An 8,256-nucleotide genomic window follows, 5' to 3' on the forward strand; every position below is an offset into this window, starting at 1 on the left:
GAGTGGAGATGGATGTCCGACCTATGTACCATCCTCCAAAACTTTGAGGACTCCACCAAGATGGTGAGCGGCGATGACGCCATTATTAGCGTCACCATACCGCTTCTCTGCCTTCTAAAACGGTCTCTGCTCAAAACCAAACATGATGCATTGCAGGCGGAACACGATGAGTTGGAGCAAGAAACAGTAGTGGGTGTGGGTGATAACACACAGCCCAGCCTCGTCTCATCACAACGTGCAGTGGAGGACTATGACGAGGAGGAAGATGAAGACATGGAGCAACTCTCCGACCAAATTGAGGATATGACATGCATACCAGTCATATGCTCAGTTCAGCGTGGCTGGCCAGAGGACAGGGTAGATGAGGAGGAGGAGGAGGAGAAGGAGGAGGACAGCATGTTCAGTCATCGTGTTGGTCTGGATATTGAAGTGATGGCTGTTAAGAGTCTGGCGCACATGGATGACTTTATGGTAAGCTGCCTGTCTCGTGACCCTCGCGTTAAGAACATCTTGGCCGACAATCATTACTGGTTGGTAACACTGTTAGACCCACGCTACAAGGAGAACTTTATGTCTCTTATTCCCGAGGCGGAGAGGTCAGCCAAAATGCAGCAGTTCTGGAAGGCCATAGTCACGGAAGTAGGCAAAGCATTCCCTTCACAAAACGCTAGCGTCATAATTGTAACACTATTAGTTAAAAGAAAGGGATAAACTGTAAAAAAAAACAAAATAAGGCATAACTTTTTTTTAACATCAATTTTTTTTTTTTAGATTTAACCAAAGAATGTGCACATTTGTTATAATAAACAAGTGAAAAATGTTGAAAATCAGTCATCCAAAGGTGTGTGAAAAAAAAATATATATATGGTACCAATAAAAATGTCACTTTGTCCTGCAAAGAATGCAGCCCCCCACATTATTTTTTTCCTCTGTGCGGCCCATACACCCAGCCGAGTTTGAGACCCCCTGCCTTACACTATATAGATATCATGTTCATTCCCCATCTATCTTGCTCAGGAGAGCATCTCCCTCCCCCGGCACCAAGAGCAGCTCATACTGAATTGTTACAATGACTACATTGACACCCCCATACTTTGCACTGACGAGGGGCAAGCACCCCGAAACACCGTGTCTGCAAATTGGGATTCTGATCTGGCTTATATATCCTGAGTCATATTGCAATGGATTGTTGAAAATCCACTTGTGACTTTTAGGATCGCTACTTCCAATAGGTGGCGCTGTGCTAGAGTTTGTCTCCTTTACTGGAGAGACAATTTGTACATTGACTAGTAACACTGCACACAGAAATGCACCTTAATATTCCACTGTTAACCCTTTCCTCCCAGCAGTAACACACAACTCCTCACCTTGATATCATGGTGATTTATGGTCAGAATGACTTCAATGCGATCAGTGATTTCTATTCTAGCTCTGCTCACATAGATTTTATATCCACACTCAACTATAGGCCGTTCTTCATATTTTGGGGGTTTTTAGTCAGATATACTAGTTTGTGCCTGTATAGTATTGGTGTAGATGGGAGTGTAGGGCATGGGTTACATGGCACTGTGGTGGGATACTGATGGGAGGTATTGGTGCTGTGTTTGAGGCTTCTACTGGGTATTTTCCTACAAATACTGGAACAGCTCACTGCTTAGAATGATCCTTCCCAGCTCTATAATATATTATATATACCCCACAATGCAGGCTCACACACACATTTGTCTCAAGTGTGTTGTAGGGACACAGATACAGTCTTGGTCATGTGACTAAAGGCTACTTTACACACTGCGATATCGGTCCTGATATCGCTAGTGTGGGTACCCGCCCCCATCTGTTGCGCGACACGGGCAAATTGCTGCCCATGCTGCACAACACCGAACAGAACCAGTCACACATACTTACCTGCCCGGCGACGTCGCTGTGACCGGCGAACCGCCTCCTTTCTAAGGGGGCGGTTCGTGCGGCGTCACAGCAACGTCACTGAGCGACCGCCCAATAGCAGTGGAGGGGCGGAGATGAGTGGCCGGAACATCCCGCCCACCTCCTTCCTTCCTCATAGCGGCTTTGAGGCAGGTAAGGAGAGGTTCCTCGTTTCTGCGGTGTCACACGGAGCAATGTGTGCTGCCGCAGGAGCGACGAACTACATCGTTACTGCTGCAGTAACGATAATCGAGAATGGAGACCCATGTCACCGATGAGCGATTTTGCACGTTTTTGCAACGATGCAAAATCGCTCATCGGTGTCACACGCAGCAACATCGCTAATGCGGCCGGATGTGCGTCACAAATTCCGTGACCCCAACGACTCCGCATTAGCGATGTCGCAGCGTGTAAAGCCCCCTTTAGTGGGAGTGGTGTACAGGGTCTTAGCAGTAAAGAGTATTCCATATTTCTGCCAGATACCCACAGAGATATTGAAATCTGAAAAAAGAGACTTCTGCTCATTGAAGGTAAGAACTGCTCACATAGCGTTCAACTCCACAGCAAACGTGTGCTCTAGCACTGGCATCTCAGCAGGGATATTCCCCTACTACACATGTGTGTCTGGGTCGCTGTGACAGTTTACAGGACATAACTCAGGGCACCTAGACAGAAGGCAGAGGGACTACTTTCTATTTCTGGTGTAGAGCTTAGTACAATATATATATATATACTATTACATGTGACACATGTACCTTGTATTACCATTATTCGCTGTATATGAACCCCTTTTCTCCGGGCATTATTTGTCTATAGCATTTTTCACGAACCTGAGGCAACTGAGAACCCTTCAGTGAAGGAATTCCACTAACCCTCACAATACCAACCAGGGGCCTCCCTGCAGTAACTCAGGTAGTTGTACCCATTCTCTTTCCGCATTCTATGTGTTCTTCTTCTTTCTTCTTTTTTTTCTTTTTTCTTCTTTTTATTTCTATCATGTAGTTCAGGGGTTTATAGATATATGTCCTGCATCTCATATTTCCTTTAGTGGTGCTTCTTACCCATTCTCATATCATTTACCCTAGTATTTCATGATCCTGAGGCGACTGAGAACCCTTTAATAAAGGAATCCTTTTTCACTTGAATTGTCAAGTGATACTTACCAGTGACTATCACGTAATGTTACAGGTAGTTGCATTTTCTTCCTCTTCTTTCTCTCCTTTCTTCTTTGTCACACGGTCCATTGTGTTATAGCCCACGTGTCATGATAACACTTGTACCATCTTTTCATTTAGATTCCACCTACAATTATTTACCGATTCCAGTTCTGAAATAGGCTTTCATCATCTACTCACTAGAATTCTCAAGTGCATAAGGTACTGAGACATATACATGTTCACACCATTATAAAGAACAAAGTATAAACATTGAGGTTTTTCTCACACCCATGTTCCTGTGTTCTTTGATATGATATGTGTTCATTTCCTTCACTATATAGGATTGCAAGTTTTCCATTTGTACCTTAATGGCAATGACGCTATACAATTGAACACATATCATCCTGTTATCCATATAGGTGTGTATTTACCTGCTTGACTATTTTTGGTTGTTTGATCCAGAATGTGTCTCCAGATAGGTCATGTGGAAATTTTCTTTCCTCAGTACAAATGTTTTCACTATGGCTTTGGAAAAATTTTTTGTATGTGCATCATGGTTATTTGACCCATTGTACTCTCAAGTAGCAATATATTGTACTGTTATGTTGTACTATGTACTAATTACGTGTTTATATGGTTTTGTAACCCTTTATGATCTTAGATAACTTTATCCTTGATAAAGACCTAAAAACAAGGTCGAAACGTTGGATGAATTATCCTTTTGCACAAATAAAGAATTTTCAGCATTCCAAGAGTTCTTTTCTTACGTTATTGATCACTATAGTGTGCCAGAGCTATTTCTATTGAATTGACTCTTATTTTTTCTGAGCACCTGCTATATACACAGTGAGCCAGACATATTCAAGTTTCATTCAGAAGGCAGAGGGAAGCCTTAGCAGCTGAGCCTATATCTTGGCTTGTGAGCATTAGAACAGGCCGGCGATTACAGGGTAACATGAAAAATGTCCAGCTTGCATTATGACTAGAACATGACAATATCCTTTTAAGTACTAACCTATGATGCGTTCCTAAGCAGTTGATGTTATATGTTCTACATTTCATTTTCTGCATACTTTACAAGTAGTAGAATTTGCTTTGATATAGGCAACTGGATTTTCACAATGAAAAGGCAAAGGATAACGCCCGAAAAAGACGCCATACATTATGTCAGTGCCATCACTGACAAACCTGGATTGACCATGAAATACATCAATCCCCTTAAAGGTGAGTTAAAACAAGTTTTAACTAAATTGCCTTAATATTGTCATGCATTAGAATGACTGTCTTAGGTAATGATAAATATTTTCTACAGGAAGAGGAGTGTTTGCTGAAACTGAAATCGAAAAAGGGAGTTTTGTTGCAGAATATCGAGGCGAGCTCACGTATGCACTTACGATGGTAGACAACTACTCGAGATTTATGGTTGTGGTACAAGTCAAAGATCTAATGGCCCATACTGCAGCGAAGGTCTTCCAAGCACACTTATGCAGACCTCATGGCTACTCAGAGAGAGTCCTCACAGATCAAGGCACTGCCTTTGAAGCGGAAATCTTCAAGGACTTCTGCAGCTTTTACCGATGCAGGAAGATGCGCACTACACCCTACCATGCTCAAACCAATGGTTATCAACCTGCTCAGGACTTTACCCCATATTCCAGATGTGGCCTTACAAGTGATTTATAGAGGGTTAACAATACGTTGGGATCACCGGATCTAATCTCCCTTTTTATACACCCTAAAATCTTGTTTGCTTTAGAATAAACAATAACATCATAAAGGTATAGCAGTACCGTTTCAAAGTTTCGGTGTCCCAAGCAGCATTCCATCAGCCTCTGGAAGGTTCCTGGCAAATTGCACAGCTCGAAGGGCATGCTTTTGAACTCGCAGAGACCCATCGGGGTGGCAAAGGCGGTCTTCTCCCGGTCTGCCTCAGCAACGGACACTTGCCAATAGCGACTAGTGAGATCAAGGGTAGAAAAATAATTTGCAGTTCTCAATGCAGCTAGCTATTCCTCAATACAGGGGAGTGGTGCTGTCCTTCTTCTTTAACAGGACCAACGGAGCTGCCCAGAGGCTACAACTGTCACGGATAACCCCAGCCTCCTTCATGTTGCTCAACATGTCCTTGGTACACTGGTAATGTGCAGGTAGTTTTGGCTTATATCTCTCTTTGATGGGTGGGTGTGCACTTGTGGGGATGTAGTGTTTGACCCCTTTTATTCTTCAAAAGTCTAGCGGATGTTTGCTGAAGACTTGCTCGTATTCTTGCACTAGCCTGTAGACCCCCTTCTTGTGATGTGAAGGTGTGGAGTCAGTGCCTACGTGTAATTCCTTACACCACTCCTCTGGCTGACTTGGTGAGCTGTCACTGAATGGGTGGGCTGAAGCAATGGTGGATGCTGCTGTTTGGATAGCATGTGTATCTACTGAGAACAGCTTATCAATGGTGGCAAATCGGAGCAGCTTAATCTCTTGCTCTCCGCAGTTCAACACTCTCATGGGCACTCTTCCCTTCCATATTAATGAATAAAACTATGATGTAAATAGCATATAGATACCCCACAAATGCAGATAAAAGTAGGTTATGGGAAAAGGGGGAAGAGAGAAACAGGAAAATAGTGGAATAAAGTATACCTTCCAGGTGGGAGAGGAAATGGCAGCACAGCCAGTGGAGGTGAAGCAAGGGGAGCCTGCAACTAAAGAGTTGAGAGCGTTATCACATGGTGACTGAGCCTGATTGTAACGGGAGCATAGAGGTGCCGATCCTGTCTTACCTGCGTTGGTGTAGAAGTGGGTGTCCTGTGGTGGAGTCAGCTGTGTGCAGTGGTGGCCGTGGGTTCTTTTATGTGCGACCGTAGTAATAGCTGCGCCCACTTCCTGTATGGGAGTGGAATGCAGTGAGGCTAATGGAACGCACGCCTGCGCATTTGTGTTTAACGTCGCGCATGTGCAGAACGGAGAAAAGGCTGCGCTCACTTCCTAATGAAAGGGAGTGAGACGCAGCTGGGAAGGGAAGGGAAAAGATTAGGGTTTGGGGATGATGAAAGGGCTTTCTACGGGCAAGGATGGCAAAGGGTGGCAGTGACGGAAAGTCAGGCAGCCTGTCCTGTCCTGTCCTGTCCGTCCGTCTTTTTGTATCATGAATTGGAAAGACTGCAAGGGGGAGGGGAGGTGCTTGGAGGAGGAGGAGTTATTCAGATTAATTGCAGTGGGCGGCGGCTGCAAAAAGCATCATTCTTCTTGTTTTTGCTCTGCAAAACAGCCTTTTCAAGGGTTGGCTTGGGTGACAAAATGTCTTCTGTAGGCGTGGGTTTGTCTCCCTCTCCCTAAGATGTGTCCGGTATAGGCCAGGGTGCCACTCAAGGCCGTAACCAATTCGGGTTATAGCTTCTCGGCCTTTTGGCTAAGATCAAGTGTAGTTTCGGAGGACGCTACCTTGGTCGGTACTGGAAGGTGCCTGGGATTGCACGTCTGCCGGCCTTGAGGAAGTGTGTGCGCCTTCTGGTGACACATAGCCCTCTTGTGCCTGGACGGTTCCCAGGCAACGGGAGGCGATCACCTTTGTTATTTTGAAGTCCTACTGATAAACAGAAAAAAAAAAAAATTAAATCTGTTCTTATCAGTTTAATATCTGATACGTCCCCTCTCTGGGGACCATATATTAAATGGATTTTTAGAACAAGGAGATGGAAAAAATCTTGCTCTGTCCACTCCACGCATTGACCTGGTATTGCAGTACCTCCAGGACCGGTGCACCCCTTCTTAACCCAGTTTCCAAAAGCAGAACTCAATTCACCTGATTCAAATGAGCCCCATTAGTGAATTGAAAGAAAGCAAAAACTTTATATGCACCTCAATTTGGCCAATTCACTTTTCACACTTTCACCCTTTTTTTTATCTTTCACACCTTTTACTTGCTTTATTGATGCAAAAGCTGTGCCAAATAGCAAACTCATCTCCACTCAACTTGACCAACTCTGCTATGTCCCGTGCAGTATCTTATTCTCAGTCTTATCTAGATCATTTGCAATTGAATAGAATAGATCCCTTTTGGACACATTGGATTCAGCTGCTGCAGTGACTGCAGGTGTTAGAAGATGCAGACTTGGCATCAGGTGCTGTCTATCAGATTCCACTCCAATTAAAGCTTCCATTGTTTTTCGGTGTTTTCTTTGAGCAATGATGATGTCTTTAGTGATCTGTTGGCTCCCTCTCCTGGAGGAAGAGTTTGCTTGCTCTTGGACTTTCAAAAAGAGAGGTCATGATAGACATTTAGCTTCTGAGCCCAATTGGGGACAGTCATGGGTGATGAATGTTTTGCAACCTGCTGCGAAGCCTGATACCGCAATATAAGGAACGTCAAATACTAAGAATGGGCGGCCTATGAAAGAATTAGTACTTTCATTAAGCATACTTAAACGGCTAATTGGGAATAGACAAACTGTAAAAAGCCCTCTGAGAAAGCCCCTCTCTAACCTTTGTTAGTAAGCTTTTCTGTAGTCTGCCTGTTGATGTATTTTCCGTTTGAACAGTGCACAACATGAAGTGACGGAACACTGGCTTGTCACAATGTCCCCCGCTGACATCACGATAGCGCTGCTGCCTAGAAAGCCAGCTGCGCAGCAGAAGTTGCTCTTTGGGTGGGATGGTGGGCTAATGTATCTATTCCTGCTTGGTGTGAGTTTGACATGATCTAGAGCAACGAGTTCCAGCGGCTAGCGGTTGATTATTGGCTGTAATGGGGCTTTCTGGCTGGTGCCAGCCTTTCTTCTTAGCACACAGGAACCACAATCCCTACACCATGCTTCGATGGATTCTCTCATCCCAGCCCAGTAAAACTACATATTTCACACAGTTATAAGCAGCCCATGGGCATTCACCTGGATTAAAACCCATAACAGCTCATAGACCAAACAATCAATCTACCACTGGACCAAACATGTTATGGTTATGCGTTTTCATTGGATGGATAATCGAAGCCATGTTTTTTTCCTTTCTGTTGGGTTTGTTGTGTGAGTAGCCTATAGGATTAAGTTGGTTACCGCAGGCAGTGGATTTAACTTCCTGTCTTTGGTCCAGTGGTAGATGGATTGTCTGGTCTATGAGCTGTTATTGGTTTGAATGCAGGTGAATGCCCATGGGCTGCTTATGACTGTGTAAAATATGTAGTTTTACT

General features: G+C 44.2%; 1 pseudogene; it reads left to right on the forward strand.

Moving 5' to 3' along the window:
• Positions 1-6,634: 6,634 nt before the first annotated feature.
• LOC142287677 (U2 spliceosomal RNA) lies at positions 6,635-6,841 on the forward strand (annotated as a pseudogene).
• Positions 6,842-8,256: the final 1,415 nt, after the last annotated feature.

This window comes from Anomaloglossus baeobatrachus, unplaced genomic scaffold, assembly GCF_048569485.1.
Source record: "Anomaloglossus baeobatrachus isolate aAnoBae1 unplaced genomic scaffold, aAnoBae1.hap1 Scaffold_743, whole genome shotgun sequence".
NCBI classification, from domain to species: domain Eukaryota; kingdom Metazoa; phylum Chordata; class Amphibia; order Anura; family Aromobatidae; genus Anomaloglossus; species Anomaloglossus baeobatrachus.